This window comes from Anastrepha obliqua, chromosome 3 (genome assembly GCF_027943255.1).
Source record: "Anastrepha obliqua isolate idAnaObli1 chromosome 3, idAnaObli1_1.0, whole genome shotgun sequence".
In the NCBI taxonomy this organism is placed as follows: Eukaryota; Metazoa; Arthropoda; class Insecta; order Diptera; family Tephritidae; genus Anastrepha; species Anastrepha obliqua.
The window spans coordinates 81,866,786-81,888,255 of record NC_072894.1 but is presented as its reverse complement, the minus strand read 5'-3'; the positions used below and the strand labels follow the sequence as shown (position 1 = coordinate 81,888,255).

Below are 21,470 nucleotides of genomic sequence, written 5' to 3'. Positions count from 1 at the left end.
GCAAGTAACAGAATATGACCTGCAGGCACTAATTGGGCAATTCTTTCCAAAGAATTAAAAATGCAATATTTGCATTAATATTGTAAAACTTAGTATAATTAATTGAATTGTAAAAATAAATTTTCAGTCTAAAACTGGAGTCCAATAAAGCGGTGCATTAGCTCCGATCTTTTTTAAAAACTCAATTCGACTTTCGAATTAAAAACTGGCGCCCGAGCAGGGACCAGTCGCGAAAAAAGTGTAAAGTGTTTAAAAGTGTCTGTGAAAGGAAGAAATCAAAGTTGACTTCCCAACGGCACCAACCCTATTTTCCGACTGGTCATCAGGACTTCCAGCAGAAGACTCAGGCTCTCTTGTGTCCGTCCGGAGACCACCTCGCATCGAAGTGTTGCAGCAGGAGCCGCAGTAGGTCGGAACGACCAAAAAGGAATACATCCGTGCAGCCAGCGAGGGAAGAGTAGTTCAATGCTACTCCTACTGTAAGTTAGCGTATTTAACTAAAAACATTAAGTTAAATTAAACCTTTTTAAATTTACAAAATAATAAAATTAATAACTTGAGACACTAAATAAGAAGTGAGTGAAATTAAACCTTTTTAAATTTACAAAATAATAAAATTAACAACTAGAGATATTAAATAAGAAGTGAGTTATTACATTAAGTGAAATTAGACCTTTTTAAATTTACAAAATAATAAAATTAACAACTAGAGATATTAAATAAGAAGTGAGTTATTACATTAAGTGAAATTAAACCTTTCTAAATTTACAAAATAATAAAATTAATAACTAGAGATATTAAATAAGAAGTGATCCATTGTGTATTCCAATATATTTTAACTAACTTTTCGCATAGGTACGAAAAGCGTGTTCTAATTTGTAAGGTCCAAACCAAGAACTATAGAAAATCTTTAATCGACAAAAAAATAAAGTGTAATAAAATAATCTGAAAGTTAGGAATAAGATAAAGAAATCCAATTCTGGATCAAGACAAAATCTAAATACAAGTTAATTTTGACATTTCCGTTATTTAAATTATAAGGCGTAAATAATCGAAGATGAGTAATCCAAGCAATCTGATAAGACCACCGGTTCTAGGGCAAATCCCTCCGGGTGCAAATCTCCAAAACGAAGAAAATAGGGGCATAGTTAGGCAAATAACAGAAGTGGTCAATAGAATATTAGACGACAGGTTAGCAGTTAGGAACGTTATAGAGGTAGACGAACCTGTTAACATAGGACCCCAAGGAATCAGTGAACTCGACAAAATTCCTGATGTTGTGCGTTCTTTGCGAGAATTTTCAGGGGACCCAGGTGAATTCGGATCCTGGAAGAAAAGTGTCGATAGAGTTCTACAACTGTACGAGCCAATGCGAGGCTCACATAAATACTTTGGTATCTTAAACACCATACGAAACAAAATTACAGGCCAAGCGGACATTGTGCTGGAGTCCTACAGCACACCCTTAAATTGGACCGCGATTTCACGTTGTCTCACAACGCATTACGGCGACAAACGAGACCTAGGTACTTTAGAGTACCAAATGGCCTCACTGACTCAGGGAAATCTAACCATACACGAATATTATCAGAAGGTCTATTCAAACCTTTCTCTGATCCTGAACAAAATTTCTTGTTTAGAAACCGGATCAGAACCCCGGAAACTTCTTGTAGACACGTATAGAAACAAAGCGTTGGATACCTTCGTTAGAGGTCTCAATGGTGACCTTCCGAGACTCCTAGGGATAAGAGAACCAGCAGACCTTCCAGAGGCTCTGCAATTATGCCTCAAATTGGAGAATCAAACCTACCGAGCAAATATCGTCAGTAGGAAACCACCTGTAAATCTACGAAGGAATTTCCCACCACATCCCCACGCCGTACCGAAACCATTTTACCCACACCTTGCCCATTGGAATCAACCAATGCAGAGACAAACACTCCCACCCTCCTATATCCCACCTCAACAACAAGGGCACTGGCAAAGACCCCAGAATTTTTTCCCACAACAACAAAACTTCAATTCTCAACCTCGACACCTGCCACCACCTAGACCTTTTGCACCAAAGCCTATGCCAAGACCTGAACCAATGGACATCGACCAGAGCATGCAGACGAGAAGGGTCAATTACATTAATAGGCCACCACAAAACCTAGCATTTCACGGGAAAAGACCACCACCTCCCCAGCAAGGTATGGAAAAAAGACAACGAAACTTTAACATAGAAGCGGAACAATGCAACAGCGTTGCATACCGACAAGATTTGGAATATGCAAACCAACACGACGAAATTAGACAAGACAATTACAACGTGCAAGAAACTCTCGAACAGTACGGTACACACGACAACGCTGCAGAGGATTTTTCGGACATCCATTTTTTAGATTAGCAAACTCCTCACTTCCATATTTTGAATGTAAAACGAAGGAAGGAGGAATTTTAAAAATATTGATCGATACGGGCTCAAACAACAATTATATGCAACCCTCTATTGTACCCAATTCCCTCCCAAATAACCAACCCTTTTTTGCTAACACTATAGCTGGAAAAATAAAAATTACGCACCACACCAACGTTAGTTTATTCGGAATACCCGATCTAAAAATTAAATTTTTTTTATTACCCTCCTTAAAGTCATTCCACGGCATCTTAGGCAATGACAGCCTCAAGCAACTTTCGGCGGTAATCCACACAAAATACAATTATATGACAATACAAGATAGAGTCAGGATTAAAATAAAACAGCAAACCATACAATCGATTAACGCAATAGACATACAGACTGACCACCTAAATGACAGACAGAAGACCACACTTAACGCAATTGCGAAGAATTTTCCCAAACTTTTTACCGAACCTGAAGAAAGACTGACATACACTACGAAAGTACAAGGAAGCATAAGGACGTCCACGGACACACCAATATACACCAAATTTTATCCGTACCCTATGTCACTGAAAGTGGAAGTAGAGAAACAAATCAAAGACTTGCTACAAAATGGTATAATAAGACCTTCAAGGTCTCCATACAATTCCCCTGTATGGATAGTACCAAAAAAACCAGACACTTCAGGAGAGAAGAAATTTCGCATGGTAATTGACTATCGAAAATTGAACCTAGTAACTATATCGGACAGATATCCTATACCCGAAATAAATGGAGTACTAGCACATCTAGGAAGAAATAAATTCTTCTCAGTACTCGATTTAAAGAGCGGCTTCCACCAGATTCCTCTAAAGGAATCGGATATAGAGAAGACAGCTTTTTCGGTAAATCACGGTAAATACGAATTTACCCGGCTACCTTTCGGCCTCAAGAACGCTCCTTCAATTTTTCAAAGAGCTCTTGACGACATCTTAAGGAACCATATAGGAAAGAGATGTTACGTCTACATCGACGACATCATAATATTTAGTAAAGACCAGGAAACTCACTTTAATGACATCCAACAAATCTTCGATACGTTAGAAAAAGCAAATCTAAAAGTACAACTTGACAAATGTCAATTCCTAAAAACAGAAGTGGAATTTTTAGGTTTTATAATATCCGAAAAAGGCCTCAAAACAAATCCACAAAAAACCGACGCAATAGCAAAGTTTCCAATACCTAAAACTCTAAAAGAACTCCGATCATTTTTAGGACTTTCAGGGTATTATCGCCGCTTCATCAAAGACTACGCGAAGCTCGCGAAACCCCTTACAGTCCTCTTAAGGGGGGAAGGCGGACGAGTGTCCAAGAATCAATCAAAGAAAGTCATGGTAACCTTGAACAAAGACGCCTTAGATTCCTTCGAGAAACTTAAACGATCACTCATTGGTAAAGACATAATGCTTGCATACCCCGACTACTCTAAAGAATTTGTGTTAACAACAGATGCCTCCAATTACGCAATTGGAGCCGTACTATCGCAAAACGACAAGCCAATAACTTTCATCTCTAGAACTCTTTCTAAAGCCGAAGAGCATTACGCAGCAAACGAAAGAGAAATGCTAGCGATAGTGTGGGCGCTGAATTCCTTGAGAAACTACCTTTACGGTTCCGCGAAGGTTAAAATCGTTACGGACCATCAGCCACTCACTTTCGCCCTAAGCAACAGAAACCACAACAGTAAGATGAAAAGGTGGAAGGCCAGATTAGAAGAGTATGACTACGAGCTAATCTACAAACCAGGAAAAACCAATATTGTGGCCGACGCACTCTCAAGACCGCCACAAGTATCACAAATCAATTCATTGACAGGAACGCAGCATAGTGACGAAAGTTCGGCGCACAATCTTATCCCAGCTGTAGAAGGACCTATAAATGCTTTCAAGAACCAAATTTGGCTCCTAAATGGCGACGAAAATAGTTACCAATTCAAAATACCCTTTCCCACATACCATAGACACATTTTTAATCAACAAGATTACGATGAACAAAATCTAATTTCAATTCTTAAACGTTATTTAAATCCCTCGGTAATAAACGGACTTTTTACCTCAGAGCCAATCATGGGAAGAATCCAACGATTATACCCCCTTCATTTTTCTAAATTCAGAATACGTTTTACCCAAACCAAAGTCGAGGACCTTACAGACGAAGCCAGACAGGAAATAGAAATGCTAGAAGAACACAGACGCGCCCATAGGAATGCACAGGAAAATAAAATCCAACTATTACAAAAATTTTACTTTCCAAAAATGAGTGCTAAAATAGAAATTCTAGTCAGACAATGCAAAATTTGCAAGGAGAATAAATATGACCGACATCCAAATAAGCCACAGCTGCTCGAAACTCCCATTCCGAAATATCCCGGTGAAATAGTGCATATTGACATTTATAACACAGAGAAAAATCTAGTTCTTACTGCAGTCGACAAATTTTCCAAATATGCCCAAGCTAGAGTAATAAAAAGCAGAGCTTCGGAAGATATTAGGGAACCTCTGAGACAGATAATTTTTGCATTCGGCGTACCAAAAATGATAGTAGTAGACAATGAAAAAGCATTAAACTCAGCCTCCTTATGTTTTATGTTGGAGGATCAACTCGGAATAGAAATCTACAAGACACCTCCTTACACAAGCACAGTAAACGGGCAGGTGGAACGATTCCACTCAACCCTCTCAGAAATTGCGCGCTGCCTAAAGGCGGAACGAATCCATAGAACATTCCTAGAAATTTTGGACAGATCGGTATACGAGTACAATTGCACAGTCCACTCGACAACAGGGAAGAAACCGATAGAAATATTTTTTGGACGCAGGGTCTCTACAAATCCTGACCAGTACGAGAAGGCCCGGCAGGAAAATATCGAAGCACTTAGGAAAAAACAAGCAAAAGACTTAGAAGTACACAATCGGAAGAGGACCCCAATGAAAACATATTTGCCAGGTGACATTATTTACGTGCGAATAAATAAAAGACTAGGCTCAAAACTTACTAACAGATACAAAAAGGAAATAGTAAAGGAAGACAAATCTAGTGTAGTTATAACAGAAAAAGACCGAACCGTACACAAGAGTAATATTAGAACTTAACTCATCTATTGCTTTCAGATTAATAATACCACTCGCCACAGGCGAGTTCCGTATCCTCGATTATACAAATTCACAACTTGCAACCTTTAATACAGGATGGACCAAAATCCAAAATGGCACTTACAAAATTATACATACAATAGACACGGACGAATACCAAAGGACTTTGAACGAACTCAACTCCACGATAAGACACAAAATAACTCCCGACAATTCCTTACTCCCCTTCTTGCTCCATGAAATGTCCGAAATACAAAGTTTCCTAAGTAGATTAAAGCCAAAGGTAAACAAGAGATCCATAAACGCAATTGGTACCGCCTGGAAATGGCTCACAGGGAGCCCGGATCACGAAGATCTCGTTATGTTAGAAAATCATATAAACAATTTACTTGAAAATAACAATAACCAATTAATAATAAATAGAGCAATGAGCGGAAGAATAAATAATATAACGGAAGTGTCAAATAAAATATTTAAAATATTAAAAGATAAGGAAGATGTTCAGCATGATATGGCTGTAAACATTAAATTTAAGCTACAATTAATAAAAGATGAAATCATAAATATCAATTATGCAATACATTGGGCCAAAGTTGGCATCGTAAATTCATATATATTTTCTAACGTTGAAATGAAACTAATAAAAGAAATTATTGAGAAAAATAATATTCCCTTCACTAATATAGAAGAGGCATTTGAATTCAGTAACGTTAAGATAGCCTCTAGTAATTCTAAGATTGTATACTTAATTGAAATCCCAATAACTGACAACAATTTATGTGAATCCCTATTAATAAAAGCAATAAAGAAAGGGAATAGATTATATAAAATACCATTTGAAAAAATTATAAGATGTCAAAATAAAATCTTTGGAAAGAAAAGCAACTGTAAAGAACATAATGAAATTAAAATTTGTACAAAGGAAAATATTGTAGACATCAGTAACTCCACATGCATTCCTCATCTACTCAAAAGCCGATCGCCTAGCTGCATCACGATTAACAACCAACACATTCCCACTGTCCTAGAAGTCCTCCCAGGAATAATACTTTTAAATCGATTTAACGACACCGTTCACATCGACAAGGAGAAGATTAACTTAACTGGATCATTCGCAATCCAGTACCATAACTCCACCATTATAATAAACAACCAAACATTTCTGTCTAAAGAAATCTCCAGCGGAAAACCCCTTCCTGCAGTTCTACAACCAAATGCAACACTTACGGCCGAAGAAGAATTACTAAGCCTGGAAATGATGAAAGAACTTCACCTAAAAAACATAAACTATATCGAGACTTTAAAAAATAAAGGATTAACAACATCAATAGTTAATTTTGGGATATCTGGTATAACTTTAACTCTAATGGCAATCGGGGTACTAAAACTAACTTCAACGAAAGGCCCAAAGCGAGGGGCCAAACACGTCTCCGAATTCTTCAAAAGGGCCCCATTACAAGAGGTAACAGTTAAAAATTTCCAACAACCCGAACCACATCCTGAAGATTATCCTACTCAGACGCACGAGGACGTTCGTTTTTAAATGCGGAGGAGTTAACACGCGCTACGTTTATTTTCTCTTTTTCCTTTGCTTTTGCTTTACTTAATTGTAATTTAATAAGACAAACAAGTTGTAGACATTAGCTAAGCAATTTATTTCTTAAGCGTGCCGGAAATGCAAGTAACAGAATATGACCTGCAGGCACTAATTGGGCAATTCTTTCCAAAGAATTAAAAATGCAATATTTGCATTAATATTGTAAAACTTAGTATAATTAATTGAATTGTAAAAATAAATTTTCAGTCTAAAACTGGAGTCCAATAAAGCGGTGCATTAGCTCCGATCTTTTTTAAAAACTCAATTCGACTTTCGAATTAAAAACTTACATAATCAAAAATTATTTGAAGCTAACATAAATTCGAATTACTGAGTCTCAATAGTTTTTAATGACAGACGTTTGCTCAAGTACGCGCATGCATACAGGCATGTACGTACATATGTATGCATCGTCATCGACGTGTGACATAATTAGTGAAAGTGAAATTTATTGAATGCGACGACATCAACAACAACAACTTTGCCATTGGCTGTGCCAACGATCGACCAGCACCACGCCAACACCAACACCAGCGCCAATGCCAGCTACAGCATTAGACATGTCGAAACACAAGTCGTATAAAATGTCTTCGGTGGTGTTTTCTTAACAATATTTTATACGAGTTGGTATGGTGTTGACGAGGTTGGATGCTAATGATGAGCAGTAAACTCTGGAAAAAGCAAGCTTCCCGCATGTATAATTCGTATAATTAAATGTGCATGCTCGTGATTAGAAAGCTCTTAGCTTCTAGTAGGATAAACATCAAATGAAATTTAATTTATGCTTTTGAATATACCGTAATCTGTTTTCCAACCGGTTTTAGTTTCCCAAGTCGGTTCTCAATGAGGTCAACAAATTTTTTTTGAACTACTTGGAACAGGTGGATTTCGCATTGAGAATAACAACGCCCTTAACTGATAACTTATAACTATTTTCAAATTTTCTGAAAAAATCAATGAGAATAACAGAAATGTATAGTTTTGAGTGTCATACACAAATATCCAAGTAACACTGTTTGTAGAAGACATTTGAAATTTATTATTGGCAACGGCATTCACATTCATCAATGGATGCAACGCGACAGTTGATTTGATGCACAGTTGTTGAATAATTTGTTATTTTTGTTGTTGCCATTGTAGCGACTACTTGAAATGCAAGAGTGCAGATCAATGCCATCGTCGGCAGCAGTAGTATCAGCAAAATCGATTCATACACGACGACCTAAATGCATGAATATGTACATACAAGTACATACATATATGTAAGTGCACATACAAACAAACAAAGATGCGATTGCAATTTTTGTTGGCGCTTATTTATAGTTAGTTGTTTCGAATGTTTGTTTGATCAAAAATGCCAAATGAAATGGAAATGAAATTCCAGATGAAAACGAAACTGAAAATAATGATTGCAAAATACACAGATCCACACCTACATACACAGCACACGAACACACCTACATGGAAAATACCTGAAAATTAATAGATAAACCGACAATGAAATATTCATGGGAGCGTATGTACCGTTGCACTGTATTATGACTGCAACTTCAGCAACAACAATATTAATGCAGCAAGTACATTGACACACATATGCATTAGGGTGGCTCATCATATTTATACGCAATTGAATTTGAATCGTATTTTTGCGCTTTTCGAAATTAATTTAAGGAAAGACATGTAATTAAATTATTATGTACATAAGTGGGGTATATGAAACCAATCAAGGAGCTTACAAAATTTTTTTTGGGCTGATGAAGATTGGTGATACCACCTTCATATATGTATACAGAAAACTTCAAATATAAGTTTATTCCCCAAAAGTGATATTTTCGCCTTCGAAGTGCTCCCCATCAACTGCAACACCTTAAATCGCCATTTGATCCTGTTCTCGAAACAATTCTGGAACTCTATTTTCGGTATAGGGATCAGAGTCGTTTTCGATTTTTCCCTTAGTTCCTTTCGGCTGTTCAAACGCGTTTACCGTAGGATTTCTTTGACTCAATCAAACGGAAAAAGTCGCTAGAAGCCATTTCAGGTGATATCGATGGCTGTCGTATGGTATTCGTTTCGTTTTTGGTCAAAAATTCATGAATAACTATGGCGAAAATCACGATATTTTTCTCTCAAATCCTTTTTTTTTGGGCAATTACTTTATGGAAACGCTTTATAACGGTCAAATAATAATTCTTATTAACTGTCTGACCTTATGGCAAAAAATTCGTTGTGTACAATACCGTTGTAATCCATAAAAACTTTGAGCATCGCTCTTTTCTTTTGACTGAAAATGGCGTGGGTTTTTTGCTCTATGTTCATTCCGAGCTCCCCACTGATTATCCTGATGTCTGGATTGCTAGTCGTACTCATAAAGCAACGTCTCGTCTCCAGTAATGATGATGGATTGGATTCCGCCTTGAAAATAATATCTTTGGTGATATCAACGCCTTTGCAACAACACGGCACAAAGCAAATCAGCAAGTCGGCACAATCAGTATCTACAATGTCCTTAACGGATCTACAAGTAGTGCACAAGTCCTCTGCCAGCACTCTGATGGTTAATTTGTGGTAGGTTAATGAACAACTTTTATTTCACTTTATTGATGTTTTCTTCAGTTTTCAATGTCGACGACCTGCCACTGAAGATGAACATTCCTCGACGAACTCACGATCTCTTTTGAATCGTTCATGCCACTCGTAAACGGCTGTTTTCTTTGGAGTATCATTATCAAAATAGTTTTCTATGATTGCTAAGGTTTTTGCACCATTAAATCCATTTTTAACGCAAATTTAATACAAACTCGTTGTTGCAAAATAAAATACATTTTTAAAACCGAAAAAAATCGAAAACACGTGCAGAGGTAGATTTACTCAAGGCGGCATAACTTAAAGAGATATCAGTCAATGGAAATGCAACTTATTAATCACAGATGAGTCAACCTAACATAAACAAAAATAGAAATCAAATCCGTTGACTTAGAACGTCATCTTGTGGTTGTTACGGGAACTTTTTAATCAAAGTGGTATGCAAATTCTGGTGCAAATGCGTAGAATAAGCAATAGAAAAAAAATTAATAAAAACTAAAAATATGTGAAACCATTTAATGAAATATTGTACTCATTCCAAACATTTAAACTGAATTAAATACTTTAATCAGCAGTTTCATAATAATTATGCCATGCATTCCCTATATTATTTTTTTAATAACTGGCAAGTTTTCAGTGGAGAAATATCTTAATTTCAAAGAGTTTTTAGTATTAGTATTACTATTTACTCTTTACTGTACATTCTTTGCTACCTACTCATTATTTTGTTTCCATATCGAAATAGAAACTAAATAGAAGCAGATTCCAAATATGCAGCAAATGAGTAATTCATTAAAGTAAAGGTATGCTTAAATTAGTTCATATAAAATGGCAGCAGGTATTCATTTCCTTTACAATGCATGCAGAACATTGTTGCTCCAAATGCATTTTATTGGGTTTGATTTTACGGAGCGGCTCTTATTACCGGAGAACAGCTGCATTTAAGCCCGGGATTCTGTAATATTTACACAGATTATCACCTTTTCATTATTTCATATATCGGTTGAGAATTGCTGCCGCCTGTGGTAAATCAATGGATTGTATTGAGAAAGATATCATTTTTTTGGAATATCGCGCACATTGTGCATATACCAAGTATGTTATGATATGTATGCAAGTAAAAAACACAAAAGAAATACTAAAGGTGCCACTTTGTCAACTTATGTAGTATTTTTGCACGTGGGCTGTACCGACTTAATATTCGCATGGCAAGTATATTTATTTATATACAGAGGCGTGCACGAGGCCTTTCAGGTGCATATGCATGGAAGGCGTCAGCAGTGACGGTGTTGCTCTCAAGGTGTGTGTATGTGTAATTGTACCTATGTGTGGGAGCAATTTTTGTCGTTCCTTTTGTTGTTGCCATGCTGGGCCGGTTGCTTGTTGTTGACATAAGTAATGGGGTCAAAAGCGTTTAAATCGCACCAGGCGCACTGCATAGAACAACATACAAACATGTTCATATTATTGTGGTAAGCATATGTATGTATGTATGGATGTGCATGGATAGACATATGTACATATACCGCAAAAATAGTTTTCTAATAGAACTTAATTTCTTGTGTCCGTTGAATTATTATCACCTAATCACCTCTTACTTATGGCTTCGTAAAATAAATAAACTCTAGAGCGAAAATTGCAAAATACCTACATTCAGCGTGCTTTTTTAGGTTATCTGGCTCAGTATCCTGATCGATTTCCTCGGGACTTAGAAGCTGAGATAATTGAAATATCACTAAGGCAATCTCTATGCTAGAGACCAGGATCTTTAGAGCTAATATGAGTAATATCAACATAACTAAGAAAGTCCACAGGGGCACTCCACAGGGGAGAGTATTATCTCCACTTCTTTGACTATGTGTGATCAGCAAAATCTTAATAAAACTTAATGGAGGTGGGGTAAAAGTGATTGCGTAAGCTGATGGTGTGGTGTTAATGGCATCAGGACTGTGTCCCAATACGATCAGTGGGATCATTCCAAGGGCGCTAGGCGAGCTTAACTCTTGGGCTACAGGCTGTGGCCTAAGTTTAAACGCGCGTAAAACAGAACTCATGCTATTTACGACCAGATATAAGGTACCAATCTTTACCCTATCAAATATTAACGGACAAACCCTCTCACTTTCACCCAGTGCAAAGTACTTAGGGGTCATTTTAGACTCCAAACTTAGCTGGAAATTAAACGTCGAAGAATGGGTAAGGAAAGCAGAAACGGCTTTACATGCTTGTAAACGTATGCTTGGAAGAAGGTAGGGTATTCAACCCAAGTATACATTATGACCAATTTTAACATATGCCTCGGTAGTTTGGTGGAAAGCTCTAGAGAGAGAATACAACCTCAAATTACTCGGCAAAATACAAAGATCAATCTGTGCAAATCATATCCTAGCGAGGCACTCAACGCACTGACACACGATATTCCAATAGACCTACACATTAAGAAGATGGCAACCATGAGTGCATTTAGGTTAAATGAAGCGGGTCGCTGGAAAGAAAAAATTTATGGTCATGTCTGTCTGTTATTACGAGAAACTCAGTTAACCTCGGTTAGGACTGACTACATCGTCCCGACGGCAACATTCAATAGGAATTTTGCCACTCTCTTTCCATCTAAGGAGGAATGGAATAAGAGATTCTCACTAAACAACTTCGACACTACAGTCTATACAGATGGCAGTAGAATGGATTGTGGTGCCGGAGCTGGTATATATTCTCAGACCTAAAATTGAAAAATCTATGCGTCTCCCTAATATCAGCAGTGTCTTTCAGGCGGAAGTACTGGCAATTGGGGAAGCTTGTAGACTACTAATCGCAGATCCTTCTTTTAAGAGCAATATCGCTATTCTTCCGGATAACCAAGCTGCAATCCAGGCCCTGGGTTCGGCTACAACAACCTCTAAAGTGGTGGAACAAAGCAGGACTAGCCTTACCACCTTGAGTGAAAACCATAATGTTGCCTAAATCTGGGTCCCGGGATATCGGAATATTGAAGGTAATGAAAATGCAAATGAACTGGCAAGAGGGGGATCTGCCATGAATAACGCTCTTACAGAATTGGTATTCACACCATTAGGTGCAGTCAAGAGTATAATTTCCCTAAAATACCTCCGAATCGCGGATTATATTGTGATGGAGAGACCAGACGAAATGCAAACTTATCAGAACGTTATGGTCCACCTACAACCTCAAGGATTCGTCGACATTGATAAACATGACATGACGGGACGCCTGGAGACTAACGGTAGTCATAACTGGCTTTTGGTCTGTCGCAGAACAAGAAGCCAAAATGGGCACCCCTCACAACACATACTGTCACAGTTGTAAACAACCGGAGAAAAAGGAAAAAATCTTCCACTTCCTCTGTGAATGCCCTACCCTATAGGAGGACATAATGTTAACCCTGGGCAAACCACTGTTCGAACAACTGGCTTCGATGTCAACAACCTAATAAGGTTCTTAAACCGCACAGACTGCCGTAAATAACTGGTAAACAAGTTGGTAACGAGGATGTGTCAACAAAATGGTGCGGAAGCGCTAGTTGGATTCTGGATGAATCACCACTCTAACCAACCGACCAACCAGGGCAATCCATTAGTTTGGTGGCCGCCGTAGCCGAATGGGTTGATGCGTGACTACCATTCGGAATTCAGAGTACCTAGATTCGAATCTGTGACTTTAATGCTCGTACATATATACATACATACATATGTAAATTATACACGTGTAGAAATTGTGGTTATCGTTTTAAGTCCCGGCCCATGTCGTTATAGTTTACATATTAACGTATATACATATATAAATTGTTATTTCTAATATTTTGGTCGTTCATTTTAATTGTTGTTGTTATTAGCTCGGAAGCAGTGGTTGAGTTATTGCACGCTACATATTTAAATGTTATTTTAATTTTTTCATATTTTTTCTGAGTGTGTTTACTTGAACATTTACGATGTAAATTATATACATATGAATATGTATGCATTTACAAACCTACATACACAAACATAGTCATGGGTATATACATACATACTTGTATGAATACTGTAAATGTGCTATTTAAATATTCCACATTTGCGTTATCAGTTGAATTTTAAACTTGTTTACAAATACTGTGAAATATGTTGCAACTTTATTACGAGTACATTTGAGTACACGCATTTTTAAAGAGAGTTTTTCATGGCATTCGTGACTGTTGTGCTGTTCGGGTATATGGCTATGAGAGTTTGGCATAAAGACTGCCAAAAGTGTTTTTAGTTGTAATCTTAGATGTTCTCGCGTACAGTTTTATTGTAAATTGCATTCAGTGGCGATGATCGCTAACTTAAGTTAGAATAGATTGCGATTTGTGCCCAGTTCGTAGCACGCACACCCTACACAAATTCATAAACAATCATTTCATTATGATCCTCGTACTGTTAACATGCAAAACGAAAAAGTGGATAATTGTGGATTGCTCTTGCATACTTTTTATTTGCCATAATGATGGCTCATTTTTAAAACACTATAAATTCTAAAAACTTTTTATTAACACTCTTACTTCGACAACGGTAAGTAAAAAATGAGAAAATCCACAAACTGCGCCACACACAGTAGCAACAAGTCCCAATTACTTGGGATTTGTGTCCGCACTTCGCCATGCACGAGGAATTTTCTCCGAACTGCAACAAATCGCTGGGAGTTGGGCTTTGTTTATGGCCGGCTTAAGTAAAAGTGCTCGCTTCAAATTGAATATAAATTCGTCTATTGTGAGCTGTTGTGGGTAATATTTACCTACCAACGGCTAAAATCCAAGCATGGCGTAGTTAAAAAGTGAGAGCTAGGATGCTGGGGAGAGGCAAGATGCGAAGCTGAGGTGTAGGCGCTGAGATGATTCCACATTGTCTTCTATATAACTGCCACGAAGTTATGTTCAGTCGCATCGCATGAATGCTTCCGAGGTAATGCCCAGTTAGGCCATACATCACTATAGACAGTTGCTTCTTTGCTTGATTTTCTTAGTGTTCTTGTTTCTAGATTGGAAACTAAGACGTGATAACTTAGCGAATGGACTTTTAAAACGATCAACGGATAAGCTCTCTTATAGGCCCGGCACAATTGGTCCGTTCCGTCCGTTGCGGCAACGAACTTGACTGACTGCAAAATAAATTATGTGTATTTGAGTCGAAGACGCCACATACGTGCCGTATGCCAAGACGGAATGCACAAAAACTGGCAACTTTCTACTTTTGCCATACGGTAAGTGCAGCGAAAATAATAACTGTTTAAAGAAAAACAAATTATTATGTCAAATTAAATGCAGAAAATAAAAGGAATTAGAATTGATTGAGTAATTTCATATGCGGCTTTATCTCTTGGAAGAGTAGAGAAAAGTCTAGGCTTAACCAAGTTGTCCTGAAAAATAAATATGCATCCCGATCTCGAAGTTATGGTTGCATCCACTGTCTACGACTATCATAAATTCTATTCAAACCCTGTTTCTATTGAATAAACATTAATTTTACAATATAATACATTTTACAACCATCAAAAACAAAACCTTTTTACAAACAACTAAATATAATATTTGCTTTTACGAGAAGAACAATTCTTTTTTTGCTGTTGTTAATATGTATGCGGCAATACTTCCGTTGTGTCACAACAGTACGTTTTACACAGCATCTAAAGCCTTGTAAGTTTGCTTCGCACAACGACGGTTGTTGTTGTTGCAGCAACATAAACATTCCCCATACAAATACGGGGAATACTGCTGAAGTGACAGTCCTTGGCCAGATATAAATACGGGTCGTTTCGGTTACGTAGACCGTGGGAACGGTCATCGCAAGTGGTGGCTAAGCCAAAATCACGAACTTTTTGCATAGGCTTCGTACGTATATTTCTCGTCATGGGTTTAAGCCAATATATATAATATATATATATAGACATAATTGGCGCGTACACCCTTTTTGGGTGTTTGGCCGAGCTCCTCCTCCTATTTGTGGTGTGCGTCTTGATGTTGTTCCACAAATGGATGGACCTACAGTTTCAAGCCGACTCCGAACGGCAGATATTTTTATGAGGAGCTTTTTCATGGTAGAAATACACTCGGAAGTTTGCCATTGCCTGCCGAGGGGCGATCGCTATTAGAAAAATGTTTTTCTTAATGTAGGTGTTTTACCGATTCGAACCGACGGTCTCTCTGTGAATTGCGAATGGTAGTCACGTACCGACCCATTCGGCTACGGCGGTCGAATTAGTCCTGAATAAAACGAAAAGTCCAACTGCTGGATGCACAAACAAATCAGAACAAAATTGAGGAACTTTAAGCGGGATCGTTTCCATGCTCGCTATCTCCGGGCTCTGCTCACTTGACCATAAATTTGCTAGCAATTTGTGAAAGCAACAACAAAGTTAACGAGCAAGATTCGGCACTAGCGAGTATAGTTATACCTCATAAAGCTCAAAACAGAATTGCAGCGAGACAGCAGGTAGATGTCTTATTATCTGAAGACTGATATGCTCAAAGTACCAAGGTGGCAAAAATTTAAACTATTTTTGGAAAACCTAAATGTTTATAATTTTTTTTATAAACTATTTTCAAATTTTTTAAAAGTATATTATATATTTAATTCTGAATGGCTGACTGGACCAATGTGTGAATACGTGTGAAATGAGCAGGCAGAATTTTGTTTCAGAGTTCCCGGTGATATGACAGCCGAAGTTTGTCAATTGCGTTTGTCCTTTGGTTAACAATCAGATCTTGGCTACTTCTCCAAAACCTTTTCACCAAAATATAAATAAGTCAAATTAAAGAGGGAATAATATACTTAAGCGCTCTTCACATAACCATATACACACATACCTATTTACATATGTATATATGTATAAATGTATAACTTTGAAGTTGAAAAGAACTAAAAAGCCTCTAGCAATTTTTGACTCAGAAATTGTAAAGCAAAGTAATTTCATTGCGCTTGTATTTAACTAAGAAACATATTAATTTACTTATGCAATGACTTGAAATAGCAAAGGTATCGGAAAGGCTTTTTTCATGCTTTTTATCCTTATAGACTTAAGAAACGAGAGAAGACGTACATATGTTGCTGGGAACTCAAACTCAAATTATGTGTCAGTTGGTATTTATGTATATTATTTTTTCTGGTTAACACTTTTTTTGTATGAAACGATACTCCTACCTACACGCATATAATACACGCAGACAATTATTCATATAATATAATGCAATTGTGTATTTGACACATCGTCAACAATTAGTGGCAAATTGCTGACAATTGCAGGCAACTCGTGTGCAGCAAATCTAGTTTAGTAGAATAATTTGTGTTGCCCTGCCCTACAACTTATATACATACGTACAGATACACATATGTATGTACATATATACTCGTACACCGACAATTGTGTGTTAGGTTTTGTGTGGTGTGCCAATGGCAGTGGCACTAGTGACGCAGTTGCAACATCTTATACATTATTGTAACATTTGCAACGATTACGTCGGTGTTGCAGGCACTACCACATTATGTCGATTGCTGTTGTTGTGTTGCGGCACATAAATTGAAACGTGGCAGGCAAGCTCACAATTCATCTCAAGTGATGGACGACTGAATTGATTGTAATGAATGTGAGAATGACAGCAGCCAATTGAGTGAGTGATTGAGTGAAAAATTATGACCACAACTATACATCTGTACATCTATACATAACTACATTACTACATGTGTACATATACTAATATAGTGCATACATATGTATGTACATAATGCAATGCAAATGGAATTGAGAATGGAAAGTGATGAAAATTGAAATTAGAATAAATGAATGAATAACATAAATTTAAAAATAAGTGAGTCAATGAATGGTGTACGGCAAGCAAACAAATTTCAACTGTGGCATATCAATCCATGTGCGTCCATGTACATATATACATACACATATGTAATATGTTTTCGTATATTAGTATCAATTTACATACATATTTACCTATGCGGCGTGTAGGCTGTGTGATTGTACATAGAGTATTTATGTGCCTTACTAACCGTTTGTAATTACCTTATTTGTTTAAAAAACACTTCATCATTGTAGTTGTTTTTTTATTGTTATCATTGTTGTAGGTTTGTGGCACAATTGTTGTTAATTTAGCTGAAATATGACAAATAGAAGCACTGATTAGTTTAAATTGGAGTTACGTAATACATATGCACATACATATGTATATGCCCATATGAAGATTAATTTAGGTAAATTTATTAAATGTAGGTATGTTAACAATTATTATAAGTTGTAGAGCTAATGTTCTTTGGAATTGAATAAGACTTTTTGTGGTAGAAAATAAAAAGTCGAGTCCGACATTTTGAGCGTTTCGTTACTTGTAGGAAAGAAGTCTGTAAAGAGGCGCACTTTCATCTCGGCGGCTATATTTGGTAATATTGTTGTATCTGGTATTCGCAAGACTTGTATCTGATAGCCAGGAAGCCATTGTATCCACCAAGAGTGATAGTTTATGGTTGTTTGAGACTTTGAAGTGGTGACATTGTACATATTTTCAAAAATTGCAAAGGAAACGTCATTGCGGTTACGAAACCATAGTTACGGACTTGGATGGTCTAAAATAGTTTATATAAACACAGCTCACCGAATAATTGATCTTTGGGCCTTATGGGCTTAGGGGTAGTCAGAATTTTCATTGGTAGATTTCAATGAAATTTATAGTGCTTTTGAAAAACATAAAAACTCGTGCTTGATCGAAGGATTTTTTTATTTCGATTTTTTTTAACAATTAATTGTCGGCTTTTTCTCAAAAATCTGAAAAAAATATTTCCTGAGGCCGCCACATAGTTAACTTTGAAAAAAAAAGCTTCGATGAGGCACAAGATTATCTATTAATAAAATTAATTTCTTTTGTCCGATTGATTTTAGGTGAATCTCCAAGGAATTGTGATGATCCCCGCAAGGGACTTCTGGAGAAAAGGGGCTCCACTCAAACAGCAACACATTTACAAGTCAAGCCGAAACTTGATGTATTAATGCTATGTTTTTATTTTTGTAAAATAAAGCAATTGACTAGCAAAAAAATTATTGAAAGTCATCATTATTTCGGGCCTCTGACTACCCCTAACCCCTTATATTCGCGAGTCATGTAATCAAACGCCTTGGCGATGCCAACTGGCTGCCTTAGCGCTTTGATTAGATCCCTTTGGAATTTTTTGTTAGTAGTCATTGGAAATCGTTCTTATGCGGATAAGTAAGAAATTATCAAGATTTTTAAGAGAAATTTAGGCTTAGTCCCATCAATAAGGTCTTAGAAGGGTGTGAGTCGACAGGAGGGGGAGCTACCACAGAACCCCAACCATTCATTTGAATGAAGTTATATTCACAATTAATCGGAAGGTTTTCGCTTTTTAATAAAGCAGAAATCATTGAAAATATTGAACTGTGTTTTTATAGCACTTTTAAAGAAATGCGCTGATGAACACCCTTTACCTATAATAATATAAGAGTACATAAAACAAGTTTGGCGCATACAACTTGGTTCATTGCCTAAATATACTTCGAGGCTTGCCCAATGACGAGTGCCTTTGAAGTAGAGGCGTGTTTCTAGAACGAATTATGTACATAGGTACATATGCATGTATTTGTATGCCAGATTATACTGCTCTTTATATTTTCACCCATAAACTGTACGATGCAAATTTCATTTTAAATACTTATACATACATATAATACATATGTCCATAAGGACTTATGCTTGAAAAGTTTTTGTTGTTTACAATTAGATTAAAATTCTTGTGATTCATTCCGAAATGAGAAAAACTAGAGCATTTATTTTTAAAGCCTACACTTGCATCCAACACTGCAACGCACGACTGCACGAGGGAATATTGTAGATGGCGTGTCTCAGTGTGTTGAGAAACTAGGTCAGAAATATTTCAAAATAGTAAAGCATAGTAGGCAAGAAGTTGACGCATTTATTAGTGGTTAATTATTCGGTGAAACTTGTTTTTGCAGGGAAAGAAAAAATAAAAGTTTAGTTTTGCATTTCATTTTAACTCTGTTGTCTATAATTTTTTTTTAATCCGTCCAACGCTTCGGAGCTATGAAATTTTGAAGAAAAACATACTTACTTCCAACAATTTGAAAAGTTTTCAAAATCATTCTGGATTTCAAAGTATCTCATATAAGACAATTATTTCCCAAAATTGCAGAAATATCAAATCTCTCCCAGTTCAATTTTTTATTTTTGTTCTTGATATGGATTTATAACGTAAAAGTTTTTGCGATATATTTTCTGCGAAACTCCAGCGAAGCAGATAATTATTGTGTAGTGGCTGATAGAAAAAACCTTTTTTTGGTTAAACTTTTGGAGCTTTAGGAATATCTTTTATGTATATCAGATGAGTTAAGAAGAACAAATTATGTAGATACTGAATGATCGGGATTGAATGAATGAATGCACACAACAGGTTTTGCGTTCATCGGCATGCTCATTCAGTATTAAAAATATTAATTTCAGCATTCGTTTTTTCCAACTGTCATTGAATACGTTGCTGTGTGAATACAAATTTTCTTTGCAGTGCATAATTAAAAAATTATATGCCTCATTCCCAAAGGAGGTTAAATGTAATATAATATTACTTCATAAACGTCTTGCTGTTCCAAAATCCTCTTTGGAGGGTTGAAAACCTAAAAATTAAGAAACATTTTGAATGAATGAATGGATTGGTGCGTGATACCATTCGCATATTCGTGCATGAAACAGCAAAATTATAGAAAAAGTTTTTCTAAAAGCGGTCGCCTCTCAGCTGACAATGACAAACCTCCGAGTGTATTTCTTCCATGAAATAACTGCTGTTCGGAGTTGGCTTGAAACTGTAGGTCCCTCCATTTGTGGAACAACATCCAGACGCAGACCACAAATAGTAGGAGGAACTCGACCAAGCACCTAACCTTAATAAAGTTCTCCGTTCAAAAGTTATTGACATTTGAAAATTAGGTAGCACGAAAATTAATATCTTGGTAATGTGGCAACCACGCGTGGCATGGATCTAAAACTAAAATTTGTTGTTATGCATAAATTATTTACAAACAATTGGACAACATTTCGGAGAATACCTCCTATGTACGTAATTAGAGGTTTCGAACTGAAATTGTATCCATCATTCCAAAAATTAAATTTCGAGATGAATTAATAACATGAAATTAATTTGTTTTTATAAAATATCCTAATAATTTAAAATTAGTTTTGAACCATGTTTGGTAGGCCAGTGCTCGGAAATATTAATAACATCATAGAAATCGTTGATTTGGACCGGCATGTGGTCAATACTAAGGAATTGAATGTTAGTCATATTGGAATCATTTACATGAGACTATTGGGTTGGCAACTAAGTAAATGCGGATTTTTTTTTTTAGAAAATCAAAGACAATTTTTTCAACTAAATAACTTTATTCTGTAATATTTTGCTCATTTTGATCAATGACCATCTTTCAGGCAGCGTCATAATCCCACGTTCATAAAATTTCTGGTTTTTATTAGCAAAAAACTGAATCAGGTACAATTTGACATCATCATTGTTGAAATTTTTACCATTCAAGGAGTTTTGTAAAGATCGAAACAAAAAGTAATCAGATGGTGTAAGGTCAGGACTATATGGTGGATGTTGCAAAATATCCCAACCTAGCTCCAATAATTTTTGCCGAGTGGCCAAAGATGTGTGTGGGCTTGCATTGTCATGATGGAATACAATACTTTTTCGATTATTCAATTCTTTTGATGAATATCAGC

The 21,470-nt window shown here is 36.5% G+C and overlaps 1 protein-coding gene across 7 annotated transcripts in view; it reads right to left on the bottom strand.

The window, feature by feature from the left end:
- The window catches only part of LOC129240080 (solute carrier organic anion transporter family member 74D), a 149,582-nt gene that overhangs the window by 61,199 nt on the left and 66,913 nt on the right, over positions 1–21,470 (bottom strand). For 6 of the 7 annotated variants that reach the window (XM_054875561.1, XM_054875557.1, XM_054875563.1 and 3 more), the window contains one exon: positions 17,738–17,827. The exons of the other annotated variant lie outside the window; for it this stretch is intronic. The gene's annotated coding sequence lies outside the window, so the exon portion shown is untranslated. The remainder of the gene's footprint in view (positions 1–17,737; positions 17,828–21,470) is intronic. 7 annotated transcript variants of the gene reach the window in all.